This window comes from Danio rerio, chromosome 14 (genome assembly GCF_052040795.2).
Source record: "Danio rerio strain M-AB ecotype USA chromosome 14, GRCz13ab, whole genome shotgun sequence".
Taxonomy (NCBI): Eukaryota; Metazoa; Chordata; class Actinopteri; order Cypriniformes; family Danionidae; genus Danio; species Danio rerio.
This window is the reverse complement of record NC_141034.1, coordinates 53159596-53180000: the sequence shown is the minus strand read 5'-3', so window position 1 is coordinate 53180000 and position 20405 is coordinate 53159596. Positions and strand designations below refer to the sequence as shown.

Sequence of the window (20405 nt, the reverse complement as noted above, 5' to 3'; positions counted from 1 at the left end):
CTACAGTGCATACTATAGGACCATCTGTCCTACATCCTCTGTTTTTTTTTTTCTTTTCCGCGTATCCCTTAATTTTATTTGGACCGGCTTTAAAGAAGCACTAAAAACCTCAGATCCAGACACATGAGTTTTGCACGAGTGTAACAGGTCCTCCTTTTTTCATTTGATTTCAGTCCAAATGATAAATCAGTCAAAATTGTTGTCATTTGCACATGCCGTTCTTGACATTCTTGAGCTTCCAGTCACACCATTGCATGGAGAGAAGTGTGACTGGAATATCTTAGTCATTGCCTACAGACAAAACAAAGCAGCGGCTCACCTTGGGGCAAAGATTCTTGGAAATCTGTACGTGTGGATTTGTGTTTTCAGCTGAGAGTCATCCACTGTCGGAAGAGATTTGTGTTGTTGCAGCTGAACATTTGCTCCAGTTTCAAGAGTCTTCAGAGCTCATGAAAGGAGTATTTACAGACGTAATTTCATGTTTAAATTTACACTCAATCACTAACACATGTGAACTTTTATGTTCACTTATAATGCTATTTCAGAGGAATGTTCTGGAAAAGTTTACATCTATATGACTTCAACAAACACTTGTTTTTCTCATTCTGTGCGCTGCAGCATAATCAGTATTCTTGTTAACAGGAGTTTTATTATTTCTCATTAATTAGTTTAGGCATAGGCCAGCAAGATGGAGAGAGATTTTATTTATTATTGTTTCATTGTCTTATAATAATAATAATAATAATAATAATAATAATGATAATAGTTGTTGTTGTTGTTGTTGTTATTATTTTAATTTTTTATTCTTATAATGATTCTTTCATTTATTGTTGTTTATTTTGTTGTTGTTGTAATAAATGTTATAAATGTTTCTCCTACTCACTTGTACAAAGCACCTTATATCAATATACAATGCAATACTTTCTCCATTCGCATTTGTACACAGCACCGTATAACCTGTATATTTATAACAAATCTGTACATACAACTCAACATCAAGATTTCTGGACTAACGGCATCTCTGTTAAATGTTTATCATCTTTTTATCCATATTCATTTTAAGTTGTCACTTGTCACTTTATGTACACTGGAAGCTTCTGCAGCCAAAACAAATTCCTTGTGTGTGTGTGTGTGTAATGTAACGCAAATCTTGTCATTTTTACATTTTTATTATTTAATTTAGTTTTTTCTTTTGTTTATTTTTTATTATTATTTAATTAATTTAATTATTCAAGATATGTATTTATCTATTCATAATTATTTAATATATTATTATTAATTACAGCATTTATGAATATTTATTATTAATTATTTAATTTATTATTATTGTTATTGTTATTATTATTATTATTATTATTATTATTATTATTATTATTATTATTATTATTATTATTAACAACAAAATATGGAAACTGTTAATAAACAGATCATTCTACAGTGCATACTATAAGCCCATTTGCCCTACATCCTGTTTTTTTTTTTTTCCGCATATCCCTTTATTTTATTTGAACTGGCTTTAAAGAAGCACTAAAAACCTCAGATGATTATTATTACTATTATTATTATTATTATTATTATTATTATTGTCATTATTAATATTATTGTCATTATTATTATTATTATTATTATTATTATTATTAATTTAATATTTGTTATTTATTTTTATTATTATTTTAATATTTTAATATTTTTATTCATTATTATTATTGTTATTATTATTATTATTAATTTTGTTAATAATAATAGATTATTATTATATATAATATTATTATTTTATTATTAATATAAATGTATGGTTATTATTATTTTTATTATTATTATTTTGTATTATTGTTATTATTATTTTGTATTATTATTATTATTATTATTGTTATTATTATTATTATTATTATTATTATTATTAATTTTGTTAATAATAATAGATTATTATATATAATATTATTATTTTATTATTAATATAAATGTATGGTTATTATTATTATTATTATTATTATTATTATTATTATTATTATTATTATTATTATTTTGTATTATTGTTGTTATTATTATTTTGTAATATTATTTTGTATTATTATTATTATTATTAATGTTGTTATTATTATTATTATTATTATTATTATTATTAATTCTTATAATAATTCTTTAAGTTATAATTGTTATTAATATTTATTTTATGTTGTTGTTGTTGTTGTTGTTGTTGTTGGTATTATTATTATTATTATTATTATGCATTTTATATTTGTTGTTATTACATTATTATTAATTTTTTAATTATAATAATTTATTTGTTGTTGTTTTTATTATTATTGTTAATTTTGTTATTAATAATAGTAGATATAAAAGGAATAGTAATAATGATCAAGATAATTTTATTATTAATATAAATGTTTCATTAATATTATTATTATTTTATATTATTATTATTATTATTATTAGTAGTAGTAGTAGTAGTAGTAGTAGTAGTAGTATTTTTATTCTTATTGGATATTTGTTTGTAAATTATTGTACTCGTATTGACCTCATCCTCATTGTTATGGTTATGTCTGAGAGAGAAAGCAGAAATGATGTGCATCACCTTATTGCATGCACATTTATGCCTGTTCATAATAATAACCAGCTCAAACGATGTGCAAACAGGGGGCCTATCATCCGTGTTGTGGAAAATCATGATGTAGATGCAGAATAATCAATTTTACACACATGGCAGAATTTTTATGTTTGGTTTTTATACAGTTAGGTTTCTCATCCCTTTCAAAATTATTATTGGGCATTTTTATTTAGATTAAGGTGTCTAATATAGAGCATTTTCCTTCAGATTGGACTTTTAGACTGATTAGATGCTCAATATAAATGCACCTTCACAAAACAAAGCAAAACATGCTTTACTTTTGTCCAGTTTTTTACTCCAAATATAAAAAAATCTTAAATCAAGAACTATTTTCTAGATAAATAAAAATATTGTTTTGTTTTCAGAAATAATGTGAAAGTTGAATGATTTTTGTAGATATTTGGACAGGACATTTGGACATTTTTTGAAATATATACTGTCGCCTAATGTCAGCCAATGAAGAGATTAAGATTTACATACAGATTTCATTCATTAATTTTCCTTCAGCTTAGTCCCTTATTTATTAGGGATAGCCATAGTGGAATGAAACTATTCCAGCATATTACACAGCGGATACCTTTGCAGCTGCAACCCAGTACTGGGAAACATCCATGCACTCACACACACACACACACACACACACACTCATACACTACGGCCATTTTAGTTAATTCAATTCACCTATAATGCAAGTGTGGAGGAAACCAGAGCACCCGGAGGAAACCCAAGCCAACACGCAAGAACATGCAAGTGTAACCCCTGCCGGTCCTACGCCACCCAACCCGCTCTGAGCTGGTATCAAACCGTCGACCTTCTACATGGGAGTCGGTTGCTCTACCAAGGAGGCTAAAGAACATGGGCTTTTGCATCTGTCACTAGAGCACCTTTAGAGGTCAGGAGTGAGGTTTACCTGCACAGCACTTACTAGCTGGCCTCTGCTACACAAGCTTCACACAGAAATGGCCGCACCGGCACACCTTTCTGTGAGGCGACAGTGTTAACCACTGAGCCACCGTGCATACAGATTTGGAGACTGTAAATGAATAGATGGATGATAACTTTAAAAAAAAAACTTAAGCGCTATAGGTTATGAACTTTGAGCTGTAAAACTTTACAGACAGTTTTATTACTCATGTTATCTGAAACACCATAATGGGGCTCTTTAGTTGAATACATGAGATGCATTTTCCTCAGTGCACTTATATCACCCTGAATGCGTTTGCATCGGATACAGAATATCAGTCTTTGTCTTTAAAAAAGCGATGCTGGAGGTTTTCTGAGAATTCATCATCTTTTCTGAGACATTTGTTGCAATTACTTTTAATGACGTGATGTCAAGTTGTTTTTAATGGGTTTAACAAGTGTCCTAGCAGAGTCATCCCAGGCTTCTCATAACACCACTTCTGTTCTACACTTTTATTCTGTCCTTAATATTAAAAACCATATGCATTTCTGTTCATTGTTTAAAATATCCGACATGACATGTATCCTGACCTGACCATCCTTATTACACCTTAAAAAACAATTGGTTGACTTAAAAAAAAAAAAGAGTAAGCTCATTGCCTCGTATGTATTACGTAAATAAACTCTGCATAATTCTAAAAGTTAATAAGTCAGTGGGTTTACTCACATTTTAAAGGGGTGGTCCACTACAATATCATATGTTAAACTTCAGTTGATGTGTAATGTAGCTGTGTGAATATAAACAACATCTCTGAATGTAAGATGCTCAAAGTTCAATGGAAAGGGAGACATTAGCTGTGTAAGAGCAAACAATAATAACTCTACTACTAGTTGATCATTTGGAAAAGTGGCAGAAGGTGGATTTTTTCTGGTGAATCTTCTGTTGAGCTGCATCCCAATAATAACAAATACTGCAGAAGACCTATAGGAACCAGCATGGACCCAAGATCAGAGGTGGTTTGGGGTTACATTCAGTATGGGTGCATGTGAGAGATCTGCAGAGTGGATGGCAACAGCAGCAGCCTGAGGTATCAAGACATTTGTGCTGCCCATTACATTACAAACCACAGGAGAGGGCAAATTGTCCAGCAGGATAGAGCTCCTTCTTATACTTCAGCCTCCAGATCAAAGCTCCTGAAAGCAAATAAGGTCAAGGTGCTCCAGGATTGGCCAGCCCAGTCACCAGACATAAATATTATTGAGCATGTCTAGGGTAAGAATGCATTGAAGATGAATTTAAGGGTGCTTTCACACCTACACTTTTGTTTCGGAACCTGTCTCGTTTGCCCAGTTAGCGCGGTTCGTTTGGCATATGTGAACAGGGCAATCGCACTCTGTTCTGCACCAAAGTAATCGCTCCGAGACCGCCTGAATGAGGTGGTCTCGGCTCGATTGAAATGAACCCTGGAGCGGTTCGATTGCAGTGAGAAAGCGGTCTGATCCGAGCACAGTTATATCACAGTGTTTTATGGATATGTAATAGGCTTACGGCTATATGAAGAGAGAATTATGAGTAGGGCGGGAAGTTTCGCGAGTCTCCGGATGCCCTCAAATGAGTGATGATCTCCCGATAATCTCGCCTCTCCCTCCCGGTCCTCAAATAGTCATCGTCGCACACACTTCTCACCCCTTTCCACCGCATCTCTCCTCAGACACGTCACGTGCGCACCTTGTCAATCACCACCAAACCACCACCTCTCCTGACAGCTGAGCGGGACTCAAAATAAACCCTGACACTCTGACCAATGTGAGGAGAGTTTACTCACACGTGACTTGTTTTAGCTCTTTTGGTCCGATTAGAAACTTTGCAGTGTGAAAGCGAACCGCTCCAAGAGCAAAGAGCAACAATGTAACATTTGTAATCTGTTTCAGAACAACTGAATCGATTCACATGTGTGAAAGCACCCTAAAGGATCTTGATGAACTCTGGGAGTCCTGCAAGAACGCTTTCTTTGCCATTCCAGATGACTTTATTAATAGGTGATTTGAGTCATGTCAGAGATGTATGGATGCAGTCCTTCAAGCTCATGATGGAGTCAGACACAATATTCATTCTGTTTTCACTGCAGCATGACTTTATATTCTATACTGGACATTATTTCTGTTCAGTGACCAGACTTTTGTCTACGTAAAGTCAGACCTTACTGTTATAATTAAATCAATAAAAATCAAGGCATGTTCATGTTTTATTTTGGTCAAATAAGCAGAATCCTTTGCCTTTCATATAAACCACTTCTGATACCAAATGATCAACTATATGAGTCAAGTTAATATTTGTTGCTCCTAAGACTTTTGTCAGGTAGTGTACTTTATAAAAAAGATGCATTTACACAATGAGTACATTTCAACAAATGATTAATTTCAGTGTAAGTATAAGTCAGTCAACCTATTATAAAGTAGGACCAAATAATTTAATCTGATGTCTAAGAATCGAAGTATCCAAAAACTTTTAAAGCCACTTTATGCTAAGTTTTGTATGCATTTAGATCTAGTTTCTTTAGTACCTGTTGTAATTTATTTCTGTCGATATTCTGCTGCAGATTTTTTTTTTTTTGTTTGTTCCAAAGGTCATTTCTATTTATGTGCACTCAAACAGTGACAATAATGCTCTCTTTAGAAATGCATGCCTCTTAAAATGTCTTGCAACAAAAGGCCTGTTGAGCAGCAAGTAAAAGCATCGATTTGGATCAGTTTGTAGAGCTTTGTGACAACATAATGAATGCTTTTGTGTAAAGTTATGAATAAATGATGGCAGAATTTATATTTTGGGGTAAACTGTACCTTAAACATTTGCATGAACAGGAAGCTGTGATCTTTTTTTTTCCTCAATTGTGTTGCAGTTCCTAGGGTACACAATATTAAATGAGAAAACAGTGGGCGGGACTTGTTTTCTTCTACTGCGAGCTGATTGGGTGTAGTAAAATAGGCATCTCATTCAGAAAGCTCCGGATAAGGTTTTGGGGAGAGTTATTACAAGACTCCTCCTCACCATTTCTGTTTGTTGTCAAAACTGGCTAATGGAGCGGCGGGGCTAAGTGTTAGCCACGCCCCAAAACCTCAAGCTGACCTAATCTGAGATTTTAACTGAAAATAAACAGGAAGTGCATTTTCAGATATTAGTTAAAGATTATAAGGGCAAACTATTTAGCTTTCTTGATGACATGCACAGATGAATTGTTCACAATCACATGTGAGGAGACAAATTAAATACGGTTAGTTTTAATTTAATGTGTGCTTACAGAAAGGAGCGTAGTAAATATATTAAGCAAAGAAATTATCCAACTTTTGTGATTTCTATAGATGTCACTGGCCTAAACATTTAATAGCTCCTGTCATTTACTGGACGTCCAATCCTGAATTCAGATCATATGAGGAGCAGCTTGAGGTGGATCCGTCCACAGATGGTCAGAGGTTGTGTAGACCCAGAGCAGGGTGATACGGGAGGCTGAACAGGCCAGGAAAAGGGTCTACAGAGAAAGGATGTAAACGTTCAAAGAGCACCAGCTGGCCATCTCAGATCAGCAGCTGCCCAATCTGCTGCACACACCGCTCTGTAATATGGAGGAATGGGACCACCGTGAATCTCTGGACACGCAAAAGAAGTTTATGCGGGTGAGAGGGAGTGTCTCCTCCTCGGACACATCTCACTTGCACGTTTCAGAGCCCACACACATACTGTAGACTGCTTTGTTTATTAACTTATGTTGCATTTTTGAGACATACTAACTAGTGTAGATGTTGAAAGTCTTTAAATATTTCTGTTGCATAACATTTATTTCTCCAAAATTTAGATTCTTATTGTTATTATTTTTGTTGTTGTTATTTTAGGGTTAGGAGTGGTTGTGTAAGCATTTTACTGCATATCATACTGTGTATGACTTGGTATGTGACAAATACAATTTTAATTTTATAGTAATTTAAAGGTCCCATGAAATTAAAATAAAGTTTTTTAGAAGTTAGTATCAGTATTGTTAGTTTTTTAGAATATCTATAAGCTATGTGCTCCAAAACAGTGACAAAATTCACGTTTAGAAGATATAAAACTGAGATAAACATGTAAACATTGTAGTTTGTCACTTCCGCCAAAATCAGGGGTGTCCAAAGTCAGTCCCAGAGGGCTGGTGTCCTGCTGACCTTAGCTCCAACTTGCTTCAACACACCTGCCTGGAAATTTCTAGTACCTTGTAAGAGCTTGATTAGCTTGTTCAGGTGTGTCTGATTAGGGCTGGAGCTAAACTCTTCAGGACAACGGCCCTCCAGGACTGAGTGTGGACGCCCCTAGCCTTAATGAATCAAAATTTTTTTTTGATTCAGGTCACCCCATACTTTATTTTCTCATCAAATCTTCTGACCAATCAAATCCTCTCTAGTAATTGACAAGAGCTGCCTTCTTCAAGGTGCATCTCATTTGATGCGCTTGAGCTCAACTCGTTTACTATTTTAGGTCCGTTAGGATTACCTAAATGATTTACATTTACTAAATGCCAGGATTATAAGAATTTTTTTTGGTGAATTGTTTATTAATTTCTAGACAGTCAGAAGTTTACACACATTTCCTTGGCATTTTTTAGCTTTGCTTTTAAACTGTTTGACAGACTCATTTGTGGCCAAGTTTTAATTTCCTGGCTGATGTCTTGAGATGTTGCTTCAGTATTTCTACATAATGTTCTTTCTTCATGATGCCATCTATGCTGTGAAGTGGACCAGTCCCTCCTGCAGCAAAACAGCCCCACAACATGATGCTGCCGCCCCCATACTTCACAGTTGGGATGATGCTGCTAGGCTTGTAAGCTTTCCCCTTTGTCCTCCAAATGTAACACTGGTCATTATGGCCAAACAGTTCAATCTTAGCTCCATCAGAGCACAGGACACGTCTCCAAATATTAGTCTTTTTCCCAGTGGAATTTAGCAAATTGTAATCTGGCTTTTTTGTTGTTTTTTGGCTTGTTGATTTTCCCATGTTGTCACACAAGGAAGCAGTGTGTTTGAGGTCTTCCTTAAATACTATTCTACAGTTGTGCCTCCAATTAACTCAAATGTTGTCAATTAACCAATCAGAAACTTCCAAAAGCTGGACACCATCATCTGAGCTTTTTCAGAGGCAGAATAATCTTATTGTATGTAAACTTGACTTTCAAGAAAGGTTATAACAATTTCTCAAAAAATATCTCTCATTATTCTGCTATTAAGCAGAACAGAAACACATCTGATAATCCTAACTTACCTAAAAGAGAAAAAGTTTAGTCAAATTAACATCTAACAGTGTGTAAACTTCTGGTTTCAACTGTAAGTGCATTTAAATAGGTATTTGACTATTTGTGTTCCCTTCAAAAAATTGCTCATGAGAAAATATTTATTTATTTTCAACCTCCTACTGTTAAATGAAATTTACCCCCATGCTTGAGGATAACATGTTTATATTACGTTACATGTTTATAACCGCTGTTAAATGTTGTTACCATAGCATCAACAAAATCACCACAACAGATTAATTGCAGTGCTTTGCTGTTTAAAAGCTCCATAGTATTTACTATAAATTACTACAGTATTTTATTTTAGCGTTTCTTAGATTTTGCATGAATCCAGTCAAGTTCTCACTTGTCATCTCTGAAAGTCTGTTTTGTTTCATCCGCCCTTGAGAACAGCCCTCGCTGAAGCACATGGCATAATGTTTACCTCTCGTTTTTTTCACTTGTTGATCGCTCAAAGACAGAACAGAACAACATTTAATTACCGCAGTACATCTAGAGCTCCTAATTACGCTTCTAGAGTCAGGCAGGGAATGTTCGCTGTGTGAATGCAGGCTTTCATGGACTGACAGATTCCTTGGCAACTGTTTCACTTGTGTTTTTTTTTTTTTTGCCCTCATATTTTTTTTCTCTCTCTCTCCATCTTCCTCTCCTCTTCTTTTAATTAGAGTAGAAGATCAGTGAAATGCCAAGTGTCAGAAGCAGAGAGGATGAGAATATAGCATAAACGACCTTTTAAACTTTGCTGATCTTTGATAAGGCCACAAATGGAGCATCTCTGTCCTCCTTGGGTGTTGTTTGTCTCACCTGGACGCTTATCTAACAGGTGGACGGTTATCTAACAGGGTGATTCTGATGGAAATATGTGATGGTTACAGCTTTATGAGCACATTGTGAAACCGACTGAAGCACTGAGGATTCATTTGCCCGGCTTTCTCAGTAGCGTAAGTCACATACTGTAGTTGGGTAAACTTAAAGCGCAGTTAAAGGGAGAGTACAACACATTATTGCTTTACAATCCTATTTGCTGAAATAATTAAAGGAAAAACTCCACAATGGTGTTGTCAAGACTTTTCAGAAAATGGAAAAAAAATTGAGTGAGACTGAAAACGGCAGCCGGATGAGAGAATAACTTTAAATTTACTGTCTTGCCTCAATAGATGCTGCATTAGAAACAAGTCGCTTAATCTGTGATTTGTTTTATTGTAATTTGATTACCAAGATGACTTAATACATAATGACTTAATACATAAATGCATATAAATGTTCATACGTTTTTTTTTTTATCTAAATATTAAAACCTTTCAAGATTTAAGATGCTGATGAACGTTAAACGCATCAAGGCACATGTCTTGTGAAAAGGGTGCATTATATCATCTTTACATCATATTAGAAAAAAAGAATTACTGATTATGCGAGGTAAAGTTTATTTCAGCATTACTTGACATCTCTTTGTAATTAGAATGTATACATTGCTTAATTACAATGTAGGTTTTGAATTATTATGATGTTAATTATGTGTTGATAATGTGTATTATAAATTATAATACTAAATGTATATTTTACTCGTTTTTATTAGGACTTTTTTCTTTTTGGGTTTAGTTTGTGTTTTATTTTTGGTAAGCTTATTTATTTTATTCTGCGTTAATAAGCAAGTAAAAAATATGCATGTAGAGATCTTTTTTATTTTATTATGTAAACATGTTAACATTTAACATTGTAAATCTTTTTAGTTTTTTTAATAAACTTTTAATTTTTTTTTACATTTATAATTTTATTTACATTTTATTTAGTTTTTCCATTTTTGTTTATTTTATTTAAATTTTAGTTTTATTTATTTTTACATAATTTTATTCTTTTATTTCATTTATTATTTTAATTTATAATTTTCAAATGTATTTATAAAAATGTATTTTTATTTTAGATTAATTTAATTGATTTTAATAAATTAATTTATTTAAATTTATTTTAATACTTTTAAAAAATGTAATATGTTTTAATTAGTATTTTATTTTAATTTTGTTTTAATTTATAATTTAAATTTAATTTATTTATTTTTACATTATTTAAATTATTGTTTTAATTTTATATTACAATTTTAATTTAATTTACATTTTTATTTAATTTAGTATTTTAAATTTTAATCTTATTTTTTAAAATAAGTTAGTTTATTATTTGAATTAATTTTTTTACTTTTTAAATTTGAATGAATATAAGTTTTTAATAAATGTATTTACATTTTCTTTTTAATTTATATATTTAATTTACTTCATAAATTTTTTTTAATTTAATAATTTTAATTTATTATTTTACTTTATATTTTATTTAAATTTAATAAATTGTAATAATTTTATTTTACTTTATTGTCTGCACAGAGCTTCTGGACAAAAACTTATATTTGACACTGGCTGACAATACTGTATACACACACTTGCATATATTTAAAACAATATCTTTTATTCAAATGTGACCATTATTTGTATTTAAATATTTGATATTCCTTATGCACCTGCATTTTTCCTCCATCTCCCTGTCGAAAAGGCAAAAACTCTTTCTATTTAGGACTTAAAATTCACACACTTTATTGCCAATTGTCTGAACTCTCCATGACATTGGAAGCCTTTGGGTTTTGCTCCTCTCTGGCTAGAATAATCACCTACTTTTTTGGCTGCAGGCTATAAACCACACTTCATAGGGATGGAGAATCCAATCTGACAGTCAGAGAGACTCGTGTCAGGACATTTTATTCAATCACACATTTTACCAGCCTCAATTCAGATCATGTTTTGGTTCATGCGTTATGAGACCACAATCCAACAGCCTTAGGGAGAAAAAGAAGGCTTGCATGTTTCTGTATACGGATGTCAGATTGAGATTTAGTCTGTCGGCTGTTCGCAGAGAGCATCTTGGGTTTATAATAGCGCTAAAAACAACAGCTGATACTTGTGAAACGACTCGTACAAGTGCTCTTTATACAGTCGCTGCATCCAAAATACTATATTTTACTTGGTGTTGGGTGTAATTATTTACAAAGTAACTAGTCCAGAGTAGCGTTGTGCCGATAGACTATGCCATCGTCCATCGCCGATTGCCGACAAACTTCACGATGCTGAGACGGCATCGCGATCCATAGCCCCGCCCCACATTTATATTGATAAATAACTTATCATTTGCATGTCATATTATTAGCAATAACTGTCTTTTCATGAGCTGTGTTAAATGTTACATATAGCTGCCACTTGCATGGCTGACAGCATCGTGAGGATTAAATGAAGGATTATACAGAACCTCTCATGCTTAAATGTGTAGATTCAGTGGCAAACCCCGTCCCACAGACTTTACAATGAATAGCTTTAGTCATATTCATAGCAGACTTGAAGCCACTGGAAGTCTTTTATTCACTCTTGGAAAAGTGTAAATGGTGGATTAACATTCAGCACATGATCACTAAGAAGATGTGCCATTATTGGTAACTGTAGGTAAATCTGTCAGTGTTGTTTTCATTCTCTCCTCTTTAGCGCTTCACATTTTCGGGGTGGTAGCTCCTGTCATCAGAAGGCATTGACAGTGATTGACGGCTGATAATAACCAATCATTCGCGTTCAGTTCTAGAGCAGTGGGCCAATAAGAAGAGCACAAAGGCGGGGCAAGCATTGCGGGCTTTTTACTTCAAGTTCACATAACAACTGTTTTAATCTGTTCCTGAGTGCAGCGTTTGGAGTTTTCAGGTGCAAAGACGCATTCTGCATAACTGTCTCCTAAATTCACGCAGGCAGTGAGGATTTTGCAGTGAAAACAATGAAAATGTATGCACTACAGTGAACTCCAATTGAACTTTCGTCTCCTCCACCAGCTGTGGGAAAAGCCATTAGAGCACACAGATCACTGCCAATTCATGCCAGAGTTCAAGGAAAAAAGGTGATTGACAGGTGGTCGTTTGTTTGTAACTTTATTTATTTATGATTTGGTTATGGGTAAAGCAAAGATCATGTGGGTCAGGTAGTGAAAACGGAAGGCTACACTTAATTAATTCGCTATGAATTAATTGATAATTAACAACCACCCCCACCCCCTGCCTACGACGACGATGCCATCGGCCATTGCAATGTTTCACATTAGACATCATATCATGTCAAATTAGTCAACATCGCCGAACATCGCCCAAACCTAGTCCAGAGTGCCCAAAGTAGGGCCGTGAACCAAAGTTGGCCCATGTTAACCTTTGAGTTGACCTGTCATCTCATCTAAACAGTTGGGCCGAATGTTTGAGGCTGCTTTTGACAGAGCTTGTCTTTTCAAATTTAATGTAACCTTTCTTTGGTTTCTTGCTGAGCTACAAAAAAAGGTGACTGAAATTAAATTATTCAATTAAATGTTGTAATTGAATCCGACTTGTTTGATGTAAATACTGTCACTTGACAGATCGAGGACAATACACAAGATATCTGTGTGCAAATTAAGGTAAATGCAGGAGCAACTCCACTAATGTATTCAGCTTCGAACCTCGTATTATACACTCACTGGCCACTTTATTAGGTACACCTGTCCAACAAATTTCTAATCAGCCAATCACATGGCAGCAACTCAATGCATTTAGGCATGTAGACATGGTCAAGATGATCTGCCGCAGTTCAAACCGAGCATCAGAATGGGGAAGAAAGTTTGATTTAAGTCACTTTGAACAAAGCATGGTTGTTGGTGCCAGACAGGCTGGTCTGAGTATTTCAGAAACTGCTGATCTACTGGGATTTTCACGCACAGCCGTCTCTAGGGTTTACAGAGAATGATCCGGAAAATAGAAAATATTCAGTGAGCGGCAGTTCTGTGGTCGCAAATGCCTTGTTGATGTCAGAGGAGAATGGCCAGACTGGTTCCAGCTGATAGAAAGACAACAGTAACTCAAATAAGCACTCGTTACAACCGAGGTCTGCAGAAGAGCATCACTGAACACACAACACGTCCAACCTTGAGGCGGATGGGCTACAGCAGCAGAAGCCCACACCGGGTGCTGCTCCTGTCAGCTAAGAACAGGAAACTGAGGCTACAATTCACACAGGCTCACCTAAACTGGACAATAGAAGATTGGAGAAACGTTGCCTGGTCTGATGAGTCTCCATTTCTGCTTCAACATTCGGATGGTACGGTCAGAATTTGACGTCAACAACATGATAGCATGGATCCATTCTGTCTTGTATCAACTGTTCAGAATGATGGGGGTGTAATGGTGTGGGGAATATATTCTCTAGAAAAAGTAAAGTCATCGCGGCCGCGTGTTTTCACCACGTTTTTAGCCTCTGATAGGAATCAGTTATTAGAAATTAGTTTTTAAAACTGTTATGTTTAGAAATGTTTTGAAATATACAGGGAGCTAATAATTGTGACTTCAACTCTATCTCTAATAGGCTTCTTTGTCTTTTTATTGTAATTATGGGTCACTTTAGCCTTTGCCTTTGTCTTCGCATTGCCAGCGTGCCTGTGCTAGACGTTGTGTGGGCTCTGATCTTCAGATTTGGAGAGCAGCGCTGAGAGCGTCTCCAGGATGAGTGGGCGCATTCGGCACTGGCACCTTGCAGTTTGTTGTCTTTGGGAAAACAGATAAAAAGAATAAGTAAACACAGTATGCAAGCTTCAAAATTAGCATTGCGTTCACAGCTCTTTGAGAGATGACAAATTGAAATGTTGCACAGGTTTCCAGGAATGAGATGCAACAATAGTCAAGAGGTGAATTCAGGTGTTTGACGTCGTCTTCCAGAAGCCGAACGGTATTATTAAGCTTCATTTGCTGAAAGGATTATCTTTATTTGTTCACACACTCAGTTCTTCTAATAAAAGCTTAGCACTGATATTTTTGTTTTCTGCAGGAACCGTGAGCAGTAAGTGTTAGAGTTTGGCATATTTATGCTTTGTGCTTCAGAACTTTTGTTAAAGAAACTTAAGAGTGTGCTGTTGATGTTTCCTGACTACTAGTACTAGTTTAAAGTATAAATGATGAACCATTTTACATGTCAAAAGCTTTCAGGAATGCTAAGATTGATAAACGTGGTAGCAATTTTGTTCTTCCTGATTTTGTTATTCATTGCTGGCTAATTGCCATGTTCTATCATTGCTAGCATGCTTTTGTGCGCTGCTGACATGTTTTAACATTGCCAAGATGATTTACATCTTTACTAGCATGTTGCTAACATGCTGTAGCACATTGCTATGATGTTTTAGCTGTTTGGTAGCATGTTGTCAACATGTTTTAGCTCACAGCACCAATGTTGCTAACATGTTTTGCTAGCCAAGACACCCCTGGCATGTTTTACAATGTTCCTAGCATGGTAGGATGCTATTTGGTAGGATGTTGTCAACATGTTTTAGCTCACAGCACCAATGTTGCTTGCATGTTTTGCTAGCCAAGATACCCCCGACATGTTTTATGATGTTGCAAGCATGTTGTTAACATACTATAACATATTGCTAGGATATTTTAACTATTTGGTAGCATGTTGTCAACACGTTTTAGCACACAGCACCAATGTTACTAGCATGTTTTGCTAGCCAAGACATGTTGTCAGCATGTTTTAGCATTTCACAAATGTTGCTTGGCAGGACGATGCTTGGGTGTTTTACAATGCTGCTAGCATGTTGTTAACATACAGTAGCGCATTGCTAGGATGGTCGAGCACATTTCTAGCATGTTGCAAACATGGTTTAGCTTACAGAACCAATGGTACTAACATGTTTTGCTAGCCACAGCCCTTGCATGTTTTCCAATGTTGCTAGCATGTTGTTAACATACTGTAACACATTGCAAGGATGTTTTAGATATTTGATAGCATGTTGCCAACATGCTTTAGCTCACAGCACCTATGTTGCTAGCCAAGACACTTCTGGCATGTTTTCCAGTGTTGCTAGCATGTTTTTAACATACTGTAACACATTGCTAGGATGTTTTAGCTGTTTAGTAGCATGTTGCCGACATGTTTTAGCTCACAGCACCAATGTTGCTAGCATGTTTTGTTAGCCAAGACACCCATGTTATGATGCTTCTAGCAAGTTGTTAATATACTTTAGCACATTGTTTGGATAGCAGATTGCCAACATGTTTTAGCACTTTACAAGTGTTGCTAGCCAGGACACTGCTGGGATGTTGTACAGTGTTGCTAGCATGTAATTAACATTCCTAGACACATTGCTAGCATGGTTAAGCAAATTGCTAACATTTGGCCAACATTTTTAGCTCACAGAACCAATGGTGCTAGCATGTTTTGCTTGACACACCCCTGGCATGTTTTACGATGTTGCTACCATGTTGGTAACATACTGTAGCACAGAATGTTTTAGCTATTTGATAGCCTGTTGCCAACATGTTTTAGCTCACAGTACCAATGTTGCTAGCATGGTTTGCTAGCCAAGATACCCCTGGCATTTTTTTTAATGTTGCTGCAAGCATGTTGTTAACATACTGTAGCACATTTATAGGATCGTTAAACACATTGATAGCAGAATGTTTTACCTTTTTTTTTACAAATGTTGCTAGCCAGGATAGGGCTGAGATGTTTTACAAAGTTGCTAGCATGTTAATAACATACTGTAACACATTGTTAGGATGTTTTAGCTATTTGGTAGCCTGTTGCCAACATGTTTTAGCTTACAGCACCAATATTGCTAGCATGTTTTACTAGCCGAGACACCCCTGGCATGTTTTAACAATGTTGCTAGCATGTTGGTAACAAACTGTAGCACACTGCTATCATGGTTAAGCACATTGCTAGCATATTGCCAACATGTTTTAGCACATTTCACAAATGTTGCTAGCCAGGAAATTGCTGGGATGTTTACAATGTTGCTAGCATGCTGTTAACATACTATAGCACATTGCTAGGATGTTTTAGCTGTTTGGTAGCATGTTGTGTCAACATGTTTTAGCTCACAGCAACAATGTTGCTAGCATTTCCAAGATGTTCTAGCACATTGTTGTCATGTTGCCAATGTTATTTTACTTTGTTAGCATGTTTTGTTAGCATGTGCACCACATTGTAAGCATCTTTTAGCACATTTCTAGGGCAAGAGTTAGTTAAGCTAACATAATTACATTTTATAACTGTATTATTTTTATTTATTTGTTAGTTTTATACAAATGCATGTTTATTTATGAATCTTAGTAAAATGTTTTATGTAATTTTGTTATTAATTAAGTTTTATATACACTCACCGGCCATTATATTTTTATTTCAAGATGATCTGCTGCAGTTCAAACCAAGCATCAGAATGGGGAAGAAAGCTGATTTAAGTCACTTTGAATGTAGCATGGTTGTTGGTGCCAGACAGGCTGGTCTGAGTATTTCAGAAACTGCTGATCTACTGGCATTTTCACGCACAACGTCTCTTGGGTTTACAGAGAATGGTCTGAAAAAGAGAAAGTATCCAGTGAGCGGCAGTTCTGTAGGTGCAAATGCCTTGTTGATGCCAGAGGTCAGAGGAGAATGGCCAGACTGGTTCCAGTTGATAGAAAGGTAACAGTAATTCAAATAAGCACTCGTTACAACCGAGGTCTGCAGAAGAGCATCTCTGAACAAACAACACGTCAAACCTTGAGGCAGATGGGCTACAGTAGCAGAGGAACACACCGGGTGCCAGTCCTGTCCGCTAAGAACAGGAAACTGAGGCTACAATTCACACAGACTAACCAAAACTGGACTAGAAGATTGGAGAAACATTGCCTGGTCTGATGAGTCTCCATTTCTGCTTCGACATTCAGATGGTGGGTCAGAATTTGGTTTCAACAGCATGTAAGCATGGATCCATCCTGCCCTATATCAACTGTTCAGGCTGGTGGAGGTGGTGTAATGGTGTGGGGGATATTTTCTTAGCACACTTTGGGCTTATTAGTACCAATTGAGCATCGTGTCAACCCCACAGCCTACCTGAGTATTGTTGCTAACCATTTCCATTCCTTAATGACAACATTGTACTCATCTTCTGATGGCCACTTCCAGCAGGATAACGCGCCATGTCATAAAGCGGGAATCATCTTAGACTTCTTTTCGTACACAACGAGTTCACTGTACTCAAATTCGCATCATGGGTGTGCAGCTCACAAATCTGCAGCAACTGCGCGATGCTATCATGTCAATATGGAGCAACATCTCTGTGGAATATTTCCTGTAGCTTGTTGAATCTATGCCACGAAGGATTAAGGCAGTTCGGAAAGTAAAAGTGGGTCCAACCTGGTACTAGTAAGGTGTACCTAATAAAGTGGCCAGTGCACATATAAAAAAAAAAAAATCATGCATTTTCCTTTCCATGGACCCAGACCCAGTTTTAGGCTACATTTTGGACTTTTTTTGTGTGTGTGTGTGTGTTTTTTTTCTTCTACCAACTGCAGCAGATTCAAAATATTGATGTTGGTCACCTAAGACACGGAGCGCTCGTCATGGTGTGGTGTTGGAGTGTTCAGGTGTGTACATGCAGGGCAGAACACTCATTAGTGAAGTATTCATCCAGAGGATGTGTGTGTGTGTGTTTGTCTTGGAGAAGTGCAGCTTGGCCTCCTGACGCTCCCTGTCAACAGTTCTGCCCGTTTCTGCTGTTCTCAAATCCTCTTTAATGGATCAGCTGTCAGGCTGCGCTGAGCTCACTGCAACTTTGTCTAAAACATCTATTCAAACTTGCATGTTAATAAAGGAGAGCAAAACAATGGATTTTCTGTGCATAACGATGTAAACTGTTTTGTTGACGATGTCTCATTTATTGGCAACTCTGAGAGAGAATCTTGGCTCAGCAATTCGGCGCTTTGTTTGTTTATATAAAGAAATGAAAGGAAAGGAAAGCAGCTGTTGATGAAATCAAAATGATTGAGTTATCTGCAATATAATTAAATAACAATCATATTTTCTGCCACTTCAGTTTTTTGGCAATACATCAACCAAAAGGAAAACTTTAAAAAGAGGCTGTGGATGAGAATACACATTATTAATTTGACGTAATTTGACAATAATAAGGATGCACTGCATAAATGCTTTATACTAATCCAAATATCTAAACATTTTTAAATCAAGAAGCATTTTCTGGAAAAGCAACAGTATTGTCTTGGTTTCAGAAATAATATGCCAAAATTCAGTGAGTTCTTCCTCAAAACAAGAAAAATAATCTGCCAATGGGGTGAGTAAAAATAATCGGTAACACTTTATAACATACCTGTCAACCCTCCCGTTTTTCCCAGGATTCTCCTGTATTTTACAGTTCTTTCCCGCTATCATCCCATAAAGGTATTTCCCAAATTTCTCCCGTATTTTCAGTCTTTCTCTGAAGGGTGGCAATTAAATATTGAAGAGCCATGAAACCCCCTCGTTTCAGCAGGGTGTTTTCACACCTCTACTTTGGAAAAAGTCAGAAAAGTGGGCGTGTCCAGCTCTGTTTAGGGGGGAGTGTCGGAGGAAGAAAAGTGGGATGCTGTGGTAGTGTCTATTAGGGCATGCGCGAGTTTCAGAGTCAAAACACACACACACAGGAGAAAGTGATGGTGTTTAACCTACATGGTCATCTGTAGTCGAATTATTTGCCAAATTATTAAATGTTGGACTTTAACTGCAGTTTGGCTCTTTCATTCAGGGAATTCATTCATGCCCCTCGCGACACACGAGATATTTGATTCGAGGATCTGCTCTAAGAGTGTATTTTTCATGCAATGTTTGATACCGCACGGCGAATGAGAGAAAAAAACAACTCAGCATTTCCCGGAAACTTAGATGCACACGGCAGGTAGTGTCAGAAAGTGTGTTATTCCGGTCACAAAATGCGGTGAAAATCCTACACGAGGTTAAAGTTTGGTTGTGGTGCTAACATGTTTACACTTAGTGCAATAGTTAACTTAGTTCGATACAAACAAACTGAATAAACAAAGAGCGCTGGTCGCTCACTTACCAAATCTGTAGACAGGACAATCACCAGCAACTACTAGAGCCGCGTCTTTATTAAGAGGAGACTACAAGCGAATCCGGATCTCAGCGTTTGCAGATGAGAACAGCTCTCAGGTAAACAGTCCTCCTTAGACACGTAAGTTATTGTTGTTGCGCGTCGCGTACACTGTTAATCCACACGTGACTCCAGCTGAGCTCTCACAGAGAGAAAATGAAAACAAAACTTTACTGCAGCAAACTATAAAAGCAACACTTCACGCTTGTTTTGCCAACACAACGTGGCGTCTCTGTCGTCTAAACACTGTGACAGTAATGAATATTAATGAAGTTGCACAATAGAGCGCGCTGATTGGTTTGAACCAAGCCTTACTCATGCATTAATGCAGCACACTCTGAGACGTAATTAGACACACTCTGGCACAGACGTCCAGTCTGCACGCTGGAATACAACGCTGTTATCTCATGACCGTGACGCAGCTTCAAAAATTTGTTTCAAACCCGAAGTACGAATTTGCTTGAAATAACGCAAAAACAACCAATTTACACTTTTTAGTGAAATATAGGTGTCCTAATAGTGTTTTTAGCAGTGTGGGACACATATACGACTGTCAACAGCTCAAAAAATGTGTTTTGGTGTTTCGTGACCCTTTAAAGAGCCGATCCTCTCTATACGCAAGCCAT

At 36.0% G+C, this 20405-nt stretch overlaps 1 protein-coding gene and 1 long non-coding RNA gene across 3 annotated transcripts in view; one reads left to right on the top strand and one right to left on the bottom strand.

The window, feature by feature from the left end:
* Window positions 1–20405, top strand: part of LOC101884594 (A disintegrin and metalloproteinase with thrombospondin motifs 2) — a 487080-nt gene that overhangs the window by 64427 nt on the left and 402248 nt on the right. The gene's annotated exons all lie outside the window — the stretch shown is intronic.
* LOC147840923 (uncharacterized) overlaps window positions 6871–20405 on the bottom strand; it is an 834865-nt gene continuing 821330 nt past the window's right edge. The window contains exon 2 of the long non-coding RNA XR_015508100.1: window positions 6871–8155. This is a non-coding gene — a long non-coding RNA (uncharacterized LOC147840923). The remainder of the gene's footprint in view (window positions 8156–20405) is intronic.